Here is a 16,824-nt window from a genome sequence, read left to right as displayed (position 1 = left end):
ACATCTTTGTAATTAGTCTTTTTTTCTACATTTTTACCTAAGCTATTTTCTACTAATGACTCATCTGTATTTTTGAGTAAAATGATATTTATGTGTGTGTATGTGTATGTTTTAAGATTTAAGTTTACTAGCCTCAGACATCCTCTTGTTCCTTAAACAAAAATTCGCTTTACCTGAGAGTGCTAGGCTGGAGATAGCACAATAGACATTATAGTATTATGAGTATTATGTAACAGTGATAACAGGATTAGTAATGGCAAAAATATCAACAAATAAATATGCAATGCTTTCTATATGCTAAATATCTTACACATTTTATTATATTTAGTTTTCACAATAATCATATGAGGTATGATTATTATTCCTAATTAGATATAAGGATATTGAAGCGATGGAAACTGACTAACTTACTAAGGCAACACAATTGGAAAGAGGTTTGTAGCCAAGATCTCAATTCAGACACTGTAATTTCAGAGTCAGTCATCTAGTCTAAACTGCCTTTTAATGTCATCTCCAGAAATGAATATATTATACTTAGTTGCAACCCCTCATACAACTAAAAACATATAATGGAAATTTTTGAATTGTAATTAAACATATACTTTTATTAAATTTAATAATTTATCATAATATATTGGAAATAGATTTTAAATATATACTATTTATAGCTTTCATTATATGACTGTTCATCATATATATATGAACATGAAACATATACCTATAATCTCTCTCTATACACACATAAATTCATTAATCTATCATCTATCTATCCTAAGATTTCATGCAGCAAAAATATCTTACTGCTAAAAATAAGTTTGAAACCAAATATTCTCCTAGAATTGTCATCTTAGGGCATTATCTTTCTATCTATTCTTACACATATATATTCACATATACCCATGCACACCCATATACACATATGTATGGTTAAGGTATATATATTTAATAGACTATTATGTGGCTTTAGCTATGAAGTGAGTGGAAGATTAGGTATGAAGTGAATGAAGTGATATTATTTTATGTTCATGATTGACTCAGTAAACATTAGATACAAATTTATAAGATTTTTTTCTTTATTCATATAAATAGTTGCTGACGTGTGGCATTTTATTGTTTTAAACAGTGTTCACTTTGTATCATCTTACTTAGATATCTGTGGGTTTTATTTTTTATTTAAAACATTTTATATCATTTTAGAAAAAATGAATGTTTGTATTCCTGTCCTGGTCTCTGAGGAAAATACAATATTTTTAAGTTGAATTGGCATTCTCTTTCTTCCACATTTATCATACTTTCTTTATCATCTCTACCCTATCTTCTCCTCCTCTTTGTTCCCCCTGTCCATGGTCTTCATTTTATACTTGCATATAGTGAAATTCTCTCATTACTCCTCCACACTCTAAAAGTAATTTTCTACAATCTTGATTTTCCTTCTGATTTCCAAAGATGTTTTAATTTTCTCTTTCAAATTTATTCCCTTGCTTTCTTCATGTTGTGTTGCATCAAAATTATTATACTTCCTTTTCTTTTCGTACTAAGGTTTTCATGCCTTTATACATTATAGTGATGCATTTTCTTTTGTAAGCTAATTTAAAATATATGCTTTCTTCATGTGCTCCAGGATTATTGTATTTCTACCACCATCTGATGAAGATGAAGCCAGCCAATAAGAAAAAATTAAGAGTAATAATAGCATAAAAATCTTAAATTTTGACAATATAATATTTTACTATATTGTAAACTTTAAATTGTTGCTCTGAGATGCAATAATATAAAGAAGTTTTAGAAACAAACACAAACAATAATAAAATGTTTTAATTTTCAAATATATAACAAAAGTATGACTTGGCAGTTTAGAACAGTGGGAGTTAAAACTAAGTGTCTCATTTGCATTCACACATAAAATATCAGATGTGATCTGAAGAAATAAATAAAACTACAATAATGTCAATAGCAGGTAAGATATTGTGTGCTGGCTGTAACTAATATGTCAAAGTAAAACTATTGATTTTAGAATAGAATTCAAGTCACTCTATTACTTATTTTTCTATGAGATATTTTAATATAATCTTTTTAAGTTATTTTCTTTACAATCTGTCCTTGGAGGTAGTGGCAAAAATTCAGTTTACCTAATAAGGTCTTTTATTTCCCTCCTAATTGTGGTGCTACTACTAAGTTTTCCCTTTCTCATTTTTCTTTGGCAATCTATTTTAAAGGTAGTAAAGCATAAAAACATTTTAAAAAAAGAAATAATAAAGGAAGAGATACACAAAGTAATTCTTAATGGATTGTCAGCTCATGAAGGCAATTCACAAGCTGTAGCAAAATGACTTCTATGCACAAAAGAAATCAATACTTATTGCAGCATTGTTCTTGCTACACTGTAATTTATCAGTAAACAGAATACTGTCACATCTCATAGGCCTTAGAAAACTAGTTGATTTCACATACAACATTTATTCTGCATAAGTTTCATCACAGTTGAATCTGATTTAAGCAAAGCAAAGCTTTGCTGGCAGTTGAGGAATCAAGATATAGTAAATGTGCAACCTTGACTTGTGATAAAGGTAACTGAATTAAAGACAAGGCTAAATGGAACAATGGAGATACTAAACATTGGGAAGGGATAGATTTGTTACTTAGAAAGCATAAAAAGGAGTTAGCAAATGCATTTGAATACGAAACACAAGCAATGCCTTTCTTTTTATTTAGGGGGTAGGGAATGCACAAACACTAGAATTAAGTTGGTTCTGATTTTTCTTCTTTGCTTCCTTTTCCCACCTTCTCTCTCCCTCCTTTATTCTCTCTCTCCCTTCCTCCCCCTCTCCCTCCCTAAAGGATGCTGATTGATGAGCCATCTCTGCAGGACCTCTCTAGTCTCTTTCTGCTTGAATCTGGAACCACGGTCAAATTCATCTCGTTTCTCATATGCTTATCTGGTTTTCTGTTCTGAATCTGTTGGGACTCTCAGACACAAAATACGTGCAACAAGCAAGGATATTATAAAAGTACTCTACATTTATCCTTATACTCTACTATTCCCATACCATTTAAGAGTTCTAGTGTGTCATTTCATCAGCCTTTGGGGACACTCGTTTAACTTTATTTCTATAAATAGCTTCTTGAATAATTTGAAATTTCTTTCCACCTATTACAGGTGTGGTATCTTAAGTTTCCCTGGCCTTGGAAACTTTAGTATAAGTAGAGGGAGTCAAGACCTCAGTCAATACATTTTAATTTCATTTATGAAAAACTGACTTACTCCACCCCATGTTCAAAGCATGGAGCAATGATAATTATTTTAGAAAAAGAATAATAGCACATTATAATAAATCTCATAAACTAAATTAAATATTTCACCTAACAGTTATGAAAAAAAAGATGTGAATCTGAATCTGCAGAAGAGTGAGATATGGCTTCAGAATCAAGCAAAGGATGAGTAGTTTTGCAGAGAGGTGGTTTATAAATCATTCGCCAGGAAAGTGGTGACACACTGATAGTAAGATAATTTGTGAAGCTCTAATAAAGGGACTGATTACCAAGTAATGTTAAGATAGAGTAAAAACACTAGGACTACTCTGTGCCCAAAAGAGAAAGCTGTTATCACTCTGGACCCCAAGTAATAGAGGGGAACAGTGGTTACCACATCACGAAAGGATAGGGTTGTACAGTGAAAAAGTAGTCAATTTGGTTGAACCAATATCTCTGCAGAACATCTCCAATCTCTTCTGATGACTCAGGAAAGTATCTAAAGCAATAAATACCTCAGCCGTTCTCTCCTTTCCATTCATCACTGGCTGAGGCTTCCCATGGCTGAACTCAGTCCATAGTCAGAGGGCAAGGAAGATGATTGATCGGCTCTATACAGTTTAATCTCCTTGGATGAGATCAGAATGGACACAACAGTGGATAGAGAGGGGCCAATATAATAATGACACAGATGGGAAATAAAAGTGTCTGCACTCATTGACTCGAAAAAAAACCTCAGGTGACACACTCCCATCCAAGTAAATGGCTGAAAAGCCTGAACTGATCACTTTCTGGGGAGCTGACTAATTATATGAACCTGATCACTTTAAAAAGGCAGATAAACCAGTTCTGTCTACAATTAATACCTGAACTAATTGATTATTGATTAAATACCAAATCCATAATATATCTAATATTACCCCAGGAGAAGGCAACTGCAAATCTACCAGGCAAGAAGAAGGGAGCTGAGAAAGAAATAGGGGGGACATGAACAGATACACACACACACACACACACACACTCTCCACACACACACACAAGCATGCACACACAGAAGCATTCAAGGTGAATCTATAACTAACATTCTAAAACTCAAACATTAGAGAATGAATACCAACAAATAATCAATAGAAATGTATTTACTCTAGAACATATTTGAGAGTAATATAGAATATTACAAGTAAATTTAGAATCCTTAAAGAGATAAAGTATAGCATTTACACAAAGAAGAAAACATTACATGCTATTCAACAGCTATGGATAAGTAGAAAGGTTAAAGCATAGTAAATAAAATATATATAGTCATTTAAGTAACTCACACACACTACAGTATCTAAGACAGCCATGGTCAAGAAATTAGAGAATTCAATTTATTTAATTAATAAATTAATCAATCAATCAATTAATGAATTAAATTTGTAAATTAATTAATAATTTATAAAATAATTGATTTATGACTTATAAATTAATTGATTAATTTATAAATTGATTAAATATTACCCAGATGCAATATACATATGTGTATATACATAAAATTGAAGAATAAAACCATGAAGAGCCAGCAACTGAATTCAGTTGGCAGGCTCTAACATATGTCTCAATGAAGTTCCAGAAGAAGAAAATAAAGTAAGTTTTAGGGAACTCTTTTTTAGGAGGAAAAAATTAAGATTTTCCAAAAATACAATGATAAGAATACTGTTACTAAAGATACATACTATGTGCTGATACAGCAAATTAAAACAAATAAACAACTGAATGCATTGGATTGATAATACATGACATTAATAGAGAGAAATGTAAATCATTTAGAAAATAAATATTTATCTGAAAAGAAAGAGCAAATAGGCTGACAATAGATTTCTCATGCAATACAAACAATGACAGAAAAACATGCACTAAGATCATCATAATGTTGTGCAAAACTAAATGTTAAACTGAAATTCTAACCCTGCTAAAGTAGTATCAAAAATTAGTGGAAATATTCAAATTTTCTTTCTTTTTTAAAAATTTTTATTTATTTATTTAGTTAGTATTTTTATTTTTATTTTTTTAGGTGAAGCAACCCTTGGTTGACCTCACAGATTGCAAGGACCTTGTCAGTTTACATTCCCTTATTTTTTATTTTTTATGCCGACAGCACCTTGTCTTCCTAGGTGGTCTCCCATCCAAGTACTAACCAGGCTGGATCCTGCTTAGCTTCCGAGATCAGATGGGATTGGGCTTGTTCAGGACGGCATGGCCAGAGACTCGAACTTTCATATGTACAAAGAGGAAGATAGTATAAAAGTGATAGGCCATCACTAAAATAATTAAGAAAAAATACAACTTAGAAGATAGGAGAAAGCAAGAAAATTTTGCTGGACCTAGAAATTATTCATATTTTTCAGAGAAATGTAATGAATGCATATATGAAAGAAACATATTTTTTCCTTAAAAAGTTGAAACAAATTTAGAGAAAAAAATTTTGACTCCTTTGTAAGTGTGTGTGCGTGTGTGTGAACACATCCCTAGATTGAGTTTCTCTGTCACTGAATAGTAGGAGTGAAATTAATAATGGAATGTTCTTCACAAAATTTTTGTGTGTTAAATGAGACAACTTATGCATTTATAAAAGTTCCTAATACCAAGAAAGCACTGGATGATAACTTATAAAACTATCCCATATCTTCTGCTTGTTCAGGAAGAGTCTATTTTTTATTGGAAATGTGGATGGAATGAATTATTCACTCATTCAGACTTACTTTATTGCATTTGGTTTTTGCTCATTAAAAATCGTGCACTGTTCCATTCACCAATTCACTGATATAGGAAACTAGATTTGGTAACTAAATCATCTAGAAAGATCACTAACACATGATTTCAAGAGTTAATATTAAAATCTTTAATTATAAAAGAGTTTGACAAGGATACCCTTATTTATGTGTTCATTGACATATTCAGTTATTTTGTGACTACTCATGATATTTTCAATGTTTCAGTGTTGATAGTAGCTACTCATATAGCAGAATAGTGGCAAAGAAGAAAATTAGTAATTGTTAGAATTAATTTTGTCTGTCATACCTTACGTGTTTTAACTTAAAAAATATATATTATCAAAAAAGTGTTTATCAATTCTATTCCATAGAAAAGAAAACTAAAGCTCAGAAAAAAATCCAGTAATTTGTCCAGGGAACCAGAGCTAATAAAAGGTAGAGTGTGATTGAAAACTATGTCTTTTCTTTTAGAACTCACAATCAAGAGAAGAAAGACAGACCCATAACCAACAAACAATTATATGATGTATAAGAACTTTATTTGTATCAAGTAATTTATGTCACTTAATGAATAAAGACCCAAAACCTCATGTGACTGCAATTTTAGGAAAAAAACAAAAAAAACTGTACCCAGTGTATCTGCATAAATATGGAAATTGTTATTTATCCTTTGGAGACTATGCCATGATTGTCACTACATGAATTGTTTTATATAGTTTATATATTCTTTGTCTCATAACCCCCTGTTCATACAGTAAAAGGAGACATAGTGGTCATCCTCATTTTTAGCAACAACCAGGAAATATCCCTCATAAGGCTCGCAAAGTAGGTATGAGCTGGAGACCGGGTATGAGGCTCAGTATCTCCGCATCGAACTACTAGCAAATGGTGAATGATGTCCCTTACGTTCTGCTGACCATGAAAAAAGCTTAAATGACAAATTCCACAGTATAACCCCTAGGTTCATCAACTATAGGGCTATACTAATGACAATGTTAATGAATTATATTCAAAAATTATATTAATTATTCCTATTGATATAGTATATCCTCTATGAGTTTACATTATTCTCTCTAGCTGTTTTAAATAATAGACAACTTCAATCGGGAAAGCCATTGACCTTTGTTTGATCTTGTACAATCTTGATCATTGCAGTCAAATACCATAACTTTCCAAATAGCTCTAGAAACAAATATTTTTTTCTTTTTTCAATGACCCAAAACAGCGTATTCTATAATTCTTCAAACCTTCTGAGTGGCTCCTGTTGCTTCTACCAACTAAATTTCCTGCCAAGTTTTACTGTGAAAAAGAAGAAAATCATAGGTTTTTTTAATGAAAATTGGTAGGTGGTGAAAGAAATAATGTTATTTTAATTAAGTAATCAACTAAAGTTTGAAGTTCTGTGTAAATGCAATTGTAAGAAAAAATAAACAAAATATCATTGTATTTTATTTATAATTATAAACACATAGAAAAGAATGTCTTTGAATTGTTATGGGATTTTACAGACTTTTAAATTAAACTTCTTTAATTGATAACCTGAGATAACCTGAGCTCATTTTTTTAGAACTGATTCTTTTACCTTCAAAAAAATATTTTGAACTAGATAAAAATTAGTACATATTCCAAAAGATCATATTGCCTTAAAGCAATGAGCATTGATTTTAAGATTATGAGCATTGATTTTTGACATTTTTAAAGATTGTTTTTTAATAATTTGAAAATATTTTGAAAAACGTATGCTTTTTATTTTGGTTGGATAAATTATACAATAACTTTTTAAAGATTTTAAAGAGTTTTCACATGAAAAATATTTCATTTAATCTTTACAGAATTTTCTGATATGTGAATTTACATATAAATCACTATGCTACATATAAAAACTCTGAGATTTACATAGATTTGCTAACTGTATTATTTTACAATTAAAAATCTAAGAAGCAATCTAATTCCAATAAATTTTTCAGTTTAACTCTTTAACAGTTTTTTTTCTTCTAATATGTGCATGAGTGTTTAAAGGCCCTTTTCATTATGTAATTCTCTTAGAGGACAATATTCCTATAAAATGCACTATTATATCCTTATCGATCCTAGGATAGTGTCTTGGACACAGTAGATCTTCAACTAAAATTTTAGATGAAATAAATGATTCTATGTCAATATGTCTGTGATAAGCTTTACCTAAAATAAACTCTTACACTGGCTAAGTAGGTCAAAGGAAGAATAGACACCTTAAAATCATTAATTAATCACTGGTGTTTCACAAATGCTGAATATTCATTGAATCAAAGAAATAATGTTACTGAAAGTTAATGAATGTCAGTGCTGTAGATCTCAATCTTGAAACGTCAAAAAAATTAGAATATTTGTTTAACAACTAAAGATGATACTAATTAATGAATTATATACAATAAATCCATAAGATAGCCTTAAAGGGCTGCATTTGTTGAAAACAGAGTGTATTGCACTAAAATTCAAATTATAGTCAAACTTTTAGATTCCCTCCTCATATTATGCATTTTAAAGTAAGCACATTTCACAAAAAGTTTTAAATTATCTGCTACTTTGGATTATTTGCCTTCCTAGATCCTCAATTTGAAAGTTAAATGCATCATTATTACAATCAAAACCTAAATTTATATGTAGTTAGCAAATTTTATGTTCCATGCAATTATCTTATGGGACCACTTTCTAGATGGCAACGTTTTCTGCAATTTAATTTTTATTTGCAATTTTCATTGCAATCTCATTTCAATGTATTTTATAAACAGATATTTTCTTTCAAGTCAGACACCCTAAGAAGTAAATTTTGATATTGATGCAAAGAGAATAACTAATAAATTCTCCATGGACATGCACATTATAAGGATACTGTAAATGCAAATTAATGTGTCAAGTTAATTTTCCTACCTCTCCTCTGGCTAATTAGTACATATTAAGTTTTAGGCTAATCTGCCTGGGATGATAGCATACAATTTGGAAATTTAGAATTTCTGCTGATCATGAAGAAACATATTCATACAACTGCTGCAATACAAAATTACCACAAAATCATTTTACCACAGCATTTAATTGTATAGTATAAAATTAAAATTGGGAGTGTATGGATATAATTTTTCATCTTAGGCATTAATTGTTCATTTTGCTATTTGTACATGTTGCTTCCATTGAATTTGAATAGTTAAAAAGTTAGGGTACATGTATTTTGAATCTGGTGTAATAGATTATAATACTGTACTTATAGATGTAATATGCTTTTTATTATTTCTGTGTATGCTTTGAAATCAATCTGTTTTCCTAACTTCTGGAAAAAAAATATATTGCGATACTAATTTAAAAGACTATTTTGAAAAATCAATTTATAATATACAGTATTAAAATCTAAAATAAAATGTACATTCACATTCAATTATTCTCCTTTATACACTAAAATTGTTCTATATGTGTTTGTTATTGGGTAAAGGAAACATTTGAAAATAAATAAACACCTTGTATTAAATGTACAAATCTTTGGACAGTAACTACGGTAGGCAGAATTTTGGCTTCTGTCATCTCCACCTCTTGGTGTTATTCATATGGTTATATTTTATGCTACATGGCAATAGGGACCTTGTGGATGTAACTAAGTATACTAATCACTTGATCTGAAAATAGGCAGATTATCCTGTATTATACGGTTGGGTAATTACAAGAGCCTTTTATGGTGGAAGAGGGAGGCAGAAATGATAGCTGAAGAAAAAGAGATTTGCAGAGGGGAAAGTCATTAAAATTAAACGCATGAGAAGGACTCACGATGTGCCTTTTCTTAGTTGAAGATGGAGACTGGCCACGTGAGAAAAAATGCTGGCAGCCTCCAGGAGCAGAGTGGCCCCTGACTGACAATGAGGAAACAGGGACCGGAGTCCTACAACCTCAGGAAACGGAATTTAGCCAATAATCCGAAAGAGATTGAAAAGGTTGGGGGCAGGGGAGGGGGCACTAAGTGAAGCGGGGAGAGAATTAAGAAGCACAAATTGGTAATTACAAAACAGTCATGGGAATGTAGAGTATAGCATGGAGAATATAGTCAGTAGTACTGTAATAAATATGTATGATGTCAAATGGTTACTGGCTTTATCAGAGTGATCGCTTCATAAATTATATAAATGTCTAATCACTGTGTTGTATACCTGAAACTAATGTAATATTGTATGTCAACTGTAACTGAAAAATAAAAATACCTTTTTTTAAAAAAGAAAGTGCATTATTCCCTAGATCCTACAGATAAGATTTTAGCAGTTCTGATACCTGACTGTGACTTCGAGAGAACCTGAGCAAAGAATCAAGCCGTGAGATAATAAATGTGTGTTGTTTTAAGCTGCTAAAAGTATAGTAATTTGTTAAACAGCATGAGTAAACTAATATAGTAACTCAAGTCAATATGTCCAAATTAACATTACTATCTTTACGAATTCTTTCTATAGGTGAGCTGCTTAGATTAAGAGAGTAGTTTTTTTTTTTTCTCAAAAGAATCTTGAAATAGGAACATAGAAATCACATATTCCATAAAGGCAGGCTTCCTGTGCATTCTAGCATTCTTATGGGCAGTTTCATAATCATCAAATATTACATAAAAATAGTGATTTTAAGTCTACATACCTGAAGGCCAGTTCTTAAGTGTTATCTATAACTGCTGTAACTGCTTAAAACTTATTACTCACTATCTTTTTAAAAAACTTTTGAATAGTTACCTTTAAGTACTCTGAAAATGTTTTGCTTGTAGAATTTTAAATCATTTTTCAATAGCAGAAGTTTGCATGTGTGTAGGTATTTATGTAGTTCTCTGAAATAAGATATAACTTCATATTCGATTTGGTATTTTAAAAATTAAATGAATTGAATCCTGGGCTATGCTTTTAAAAAATTATTATAATAAAGTTTTAGAGATGTTCTAGGATTCTGGTATATTCTGCTGACTTTAAGTTCCAAAGTATTTACATTTAGAATAATTTACAATAGTAATTCAATTATTTAATTAATACAAAAGAGCACATAATTATAGTTTATAAAATATACAGATCATAGCTGCAAGAGTTGTAGTTAGGACAATATTGTTGCATTGCACAGCAGCCATTGCAAGAACAATAACTCCTGCAGCTCAAGAATGTAAACATGATATATTGAAATTCATATAGGTAACCATATCAAATTATTACCTTTATGCTACAACTAAAAAAGATAAAGATAATCAAAGATATTAATAATATTGATGCAAAACAATAAAAAAGAAATTAGTATTTAAAAATTTTTCTTCCAAGTAATCAATCAAGAATGAGATTATTAGATGAAGAGTTTGAGCAGAGCTGGGAATTAGTTTATCAATACTCCAAAAAGTTTAAGGTGAAAATTATCAACAGGAAATAGTCATTATTCATACTCAAGAGTATATTTAGAAATATAAATAATATTTAATTTTATTTAATTATTTCTATTTCATTTATGTGGATTTTAAACAACTGTTATTTTAATGTATAATTTATAATTTATACTATTCAACATGTAATGAATGAATATCTAATTCAGTGATTTCTATTTGTATAGGTATTTCTTGGAAATGCATAGTTTTGTTCTGCTGCTTATTTATTTCCATTGATGTATTTAATATTTATTAAATATGAACACTTCTAAAAATAAAATACCATTATTAATACAAATACTGTCATTTAGATCTGGTTTGTTTCATTATCATTCTTTGAAACCTAAATGAATGTCTTCACAAACTAGGCAGGTAAGAGACATAAAACATATGGGAAACATATGCTCTATACAAAGATGTTTAAATAATTTGGTAACACTAGGCAAAAGAGACAAAATATATCTTCATGCCAAAGTCATCACTCAAACACATATTAAAGACACCAAACCCAGATTTTACCTCAAAAAAATGAACTGTATGTTTCCCATCTAGACTGTAGCATTGCAAAGCACATTGATTTTGGACTGCTATGCCTTTTTTCCTCTCCAGAACCCCTCAAAGTATATAATAAATGACTAGAGTATAATAAGAACAAATTCATATTGAATTAAAAAAGTGTTACAAGTGATCTGTTAGAAATGAAATCAGAACTTTAAGATTTTTATGAGAAAATAGTTGGGAGGTTATACTACAGAGATAAGGAGGAAAAATACAGTGAATGGAGGAAATAAATGGACATTCAGTAGAGACATTCTTATGAAGACAGGGTCTCTATCTGAAGACTCAGTGTCTATGCAATTCTGTCTGGCAACAACTTCATTTAATGTTTAAATTAATAAACACATATCTAATAAAGTATTTTAGAATTTCAAGCTATTACAGTAGCATACCGTCATGTCAAGAGAAGCCTTCTTCAGGTCACTTTTGAGATTTTTATGGTATATGTACTACCAAGTGTTGGCATTAAAAGAAGGAAATACAGTAAATGTAAAAATTATGCAATGTTATTAAGGATCTGAAAAATGCTTTAAAATATATTCTACATGACAACTAAATATAATGTGTACTCTGTGATTGGAATCTGAATTAAAGGAAAGTAAAACAAAGCACAATAAAATAATATAAAAATGTGCATTCAAAACATAATTTGAGACGATTGCAAAAATATGAATATGGGATATATCTTAGCACTAAAACTATGCTAATGATAAATATTTTGTGTGTTAGTTTATGGTTATTTAGGTACATGCCTTTGTTCTTTGAGGTAGGTGCTAAAGTATTTAGGGGTGAAATATTCTGATGTCTCAAGTATTTCTCAAATAATTCTGCCTATACATAGAAATATAAAGAGAAATAAAGCAAATGTAAATGTTATTGATTAGAGCATTTAAGTTACATGAGTATTTATTGTATTACCTATGCAGTTCCATTTTTTCAAAATAAAAAGTTTGAAAAATTAATAAAATACATAGCAATAGATTTTTCTACAAATAGCATTCTAAATACTTCCTCTGAAATTTTCAAATATGGTAAAGTTAAAAAGTAAATTGAAAAGAAAAATAAATGCATTGTTCCAAAGACTCTGTAGATTAAATTAAGGGCTCTGCCATATTTAAATGGTACAACATGTCTAACATTACCTTTTACCATAAAGTGTTATTTAATTATTCCTGAGATTGTATATTTTGTGACTGTGAATTATGATGTAAGCTTAGAATGATTTTTCATAGACACACTTATTATTTATTACTCTGTAATTTCACATAACTACTAAATTATTTTAGTATTAGTTTCAGATAAGATTAAATGTCTCAGCACAGATAATAATGAAAGAACCACCCAACAAATATTGTTTTTAATTAAAAATACAGTAAATGAAACACTATTAAGTATCCTAAGTGTAATGATGCATATATCATGAAAATATTTAACAATACTATTCAGTTGATGACGCATTTCTCAAATAAACGAAATAATACATGGAATTGATAAGCTTTCTTTCAATAATTTTATCTAGGTAGGCAAATAATATAATTATTCAATAATAATTACATATCAAATTCTGAGTTGATTAACTCAGTTATCTTTATACATACATCTCTGTGAGTAAATATAAATATTTACAGAAATTTAGGTTTTCATTTTATTTTTTTCCTTTCCATATTTCCTTGAGTTTGGGCTGTGAATGGGCTTCATTTACTAATTTTATTTTCTATGCCTTTCTAACTTCAAGTCTCAATACAATTTTTCTGATGAATTCTTAGCTAAAAACTCTAACCCCAAATTTGTGTCAAGAAATTTAATTTGGGGACACACACACACACACACACACACACACACACACACACACTACACAGTATCTTTTCTAGGTCCTCAAGCTTGAGTTGAGAAAGAGAAAAGCAGCTCCTGAGATTAGGAACTAACTTTGCACTCATAGCTGAGCCTTTGTGTTCTCTTGTTGAATATAAAAAGTTTCACAAATTATCAATATCAAACAAGGCCATTCTGTCACTTTTATAGGTCGAATCAAATACAAGGGTACTCCATAATCATATCTGAACACCCACAGAATCAGGAACATTATTCAAAATGCAAAAATGATCAGCATTTTCTGTTCAAAATGATATGAATAACTGCTACTGCTTTACTAATTACAGATTTAGTTAGCCTCACTCTAGTTTTCTCTCCTTGATAATATTTAAGATAGCCAGTTATAACACGACTGCTTCTTAACTCACAGCAAAGACCACTTCTCTAAAGCTTCCTCTAAAACATCTCACACAAGCCTAAGTCCTATAAGACATTGTGCTGTTACCAATATGGCTCACAGTTCCCCCTGGTGGGGCACTTCAGTGAGCTGCAATGAGCAATAAAGGATACTTGTTCAAGCACAGATGTGTTTATGGTGGTGTCTGGCAAAAGGGCAATGACAGATGAGTTGGAAGTTCAGATAGTAAATTATTAAGTATTATTTCTATGACATTTCTATTTGGTTTGTGATACCCAGAGACTCCCTGGAGTTTTATATCCTAACCAGAAAATAAATAGATGATAGATAATAGGTGATAGATAGATAGATGACAGATAGATAGATAGATGATAGATAGATAGATAGATAGATAGATAGATAGATAGATAGACAGATAGATAGATAGATAGATAGATAGACAGACAGACAGACAGACAGATGATGAGAGAGAAAAAGAGAGAGAAAGATGATAGATAATGGAGAAAAGGCTATATAGTAAGGCATAATTCAATAAAGTATAATAAATGAAAAAAATTGGGACATGCAAACCATTAATAATCTAAGATTCAGATGATTTCAGATTTGTATCACTATAATAATATCATTAAAAAAATGTCTATTAAGTAAAAAATCACATTTCATCATGAGGTACTTCTCCTTGATAGAATTAGAACCATACTAAGAAATTTTCATAGAACACCTTATTTTGTTTTTTTGTTGTTTTCTCTATCCAGTTGTAGATTTTAGTGTGAAAATTAATTTGGAAAAAAGCATCAATTAAAAACTACATGAAAATGCCATTAAAGTCTATATTCAAGTGGTAACTAAAGAAGATCTAACAGTGGTATATAATTGTTAAACCGAATGGCAAGCTTAAAGACACCTCATGTTTAACAATGGAAATAATTTGAAATTTCAATTTATTATTGGCATAAAATACTGTAGGGATTCTTTTCAACATCTCCTTTAGGTAAGTATGTAGTAATTTGAATATATATCGTCATAATATGAATGAGGTAAATGTTCAGTTGAAAATTAAAAATCAGAAAAGATCAATAGTTTTGTCTAATCATATCTTCAAGATGTTAAAACACCAGAAAAAATATAATAAATCAGTTATCTGATTAAATTGGCTATCAAGTCAGTACAAATAGTAAAATGAACACTTCTGCATAAAAAAAGACTTTTGCTTTATCTGAGGCAAAATATCTAAGTATTTTTGTGTATGTGAAAATAAAGCATCTTTTTAAGGAATCTACATTACTCATAATATTGTAACTATGACTATATTTCATGTGCTATGAAGTTGTTATAAAATGTAATATTTATTTTTATATATTTTAATAACGGGTGGGAATATCATATTACCTTAAAAAGTATTGCTTCTCTTAGCAGCATCATCCAAAAACAGTTTTCTTACCAGAAAATATTTATTCATTTAGAAGTTTAATTTTAAGTTGTGAAATCTAATATTTATGTGGAAGTGTATTTTATTAACTGGGGTGAAAATATCTTATTATCTTGAAAAGAACTATTTCTGCTTTTAGCGTTATCACTTAACAATGAGTTTTATCATCAGAAAACATGTATCTTAGTAAGGTTAAGTTTGTGCTAGAAGCAGAAAATGTGTTCTTGCTTAAAAATATTGAGATAACTTCTGTTGGTATTTCATGTGTGATACTGAAAGCTACTTAAGATAGAAGAGGTTAGTGGATATTTTAATATGTTCCACATTCCAGTTCTCTTGAAGTGTCTCAATGGGCAAATATTTTACTACCTCCTAAATTCCTGATGTCCCTTTAGAAAACAAAACAGACAAACAACCACTCTTTCCATCAGACTTTCTTCTTCTGGATTTGAGAATATAAATTGTTGATAAAAGTTCTTTCTGTGATGTTTGATTATTTGAATTATTTTTATTCTGTGTTCTATTATTTGTATATATTACTAAATAAAAATGAAACATAAATATTTGAATGAATTATTAAAAGAGAATCGGTTATAACATCTAAGTCTTATTTTATTGAAAAACACTAATTCTTTTGTCATGGAAGAATGGATAAACATGACACTATAAACATCTATATCAAAAGATGAAAGCAAATTTAGCTTAAAGAAAATAAATATGCTGAGAAAGTGTTCAATATAGAAAGAGCTCATTTTAGAAAACTTTTTGAATCTCTTGATAAAAAGGAAAGAGTAATGGTCTCATTGAAATAGAAGACAAAAGGCTCATATGAGGAAGAGAGAAAAAACAAAAGAAATGGTGCTTAAGAGATATTTAAAAACATAATTTAGGATTAAAATAGAGCTAGATGCAAATAAAAGGACTGTAGAAATATAGAAAAAAGACAGAAGAATTAAAAATAATGAGAGAAAATTATAGAAACCACACCAATAGGAATAAAAACAAAGTTCAAAATCATAATTGAAGAGAATTTTCTCATCAAAAAAGAGATTTGAAATGGAAAATTGTAAAGGTATGCCATGTTCCCAGCAAAGCAGTTAAACTTCCAGCAAACATTTGGGTAAAAATGGAGATAAGTAAAAAATTATGTTTTAAGAATTTATATAAAAAATTTAGAATGTAAAAAATAAATCTGACATCTAAGACATGA

The 16,824-nt window shown here is 29.7% G+C and overlaps 1 pseudogene; it reads right to left on the bottom strand.

Annotated features, from left to right (window-relative positions):
- Window positions 1-5,377: 5,377 nt before the first annotated feature.
- Window positions 5,378-5,496, bottom strand: LOC120597450 (uncharacterized; annotated as a pseudogene).
- Window positions 5,497-16,824: the final 11,328 nt, after the last annotated feature.

Source organism: Pteropus medius, unplaced genomic scaffold (genome assembly GCF_902729225.1).
Source record: "Pteropus medius unplaced genomic scaffold, Ma_sr-lr_union100, whole genome shotgun sequence".
NCBI lineage: Eukaryota > Metazoa > Chordata > Mammalia > Chiroptera > Pteropodidae > Pteropus > Pteropus medius.
This window is presented reverse-complemented; position numbering and strand designations above follow the sequence as displayed.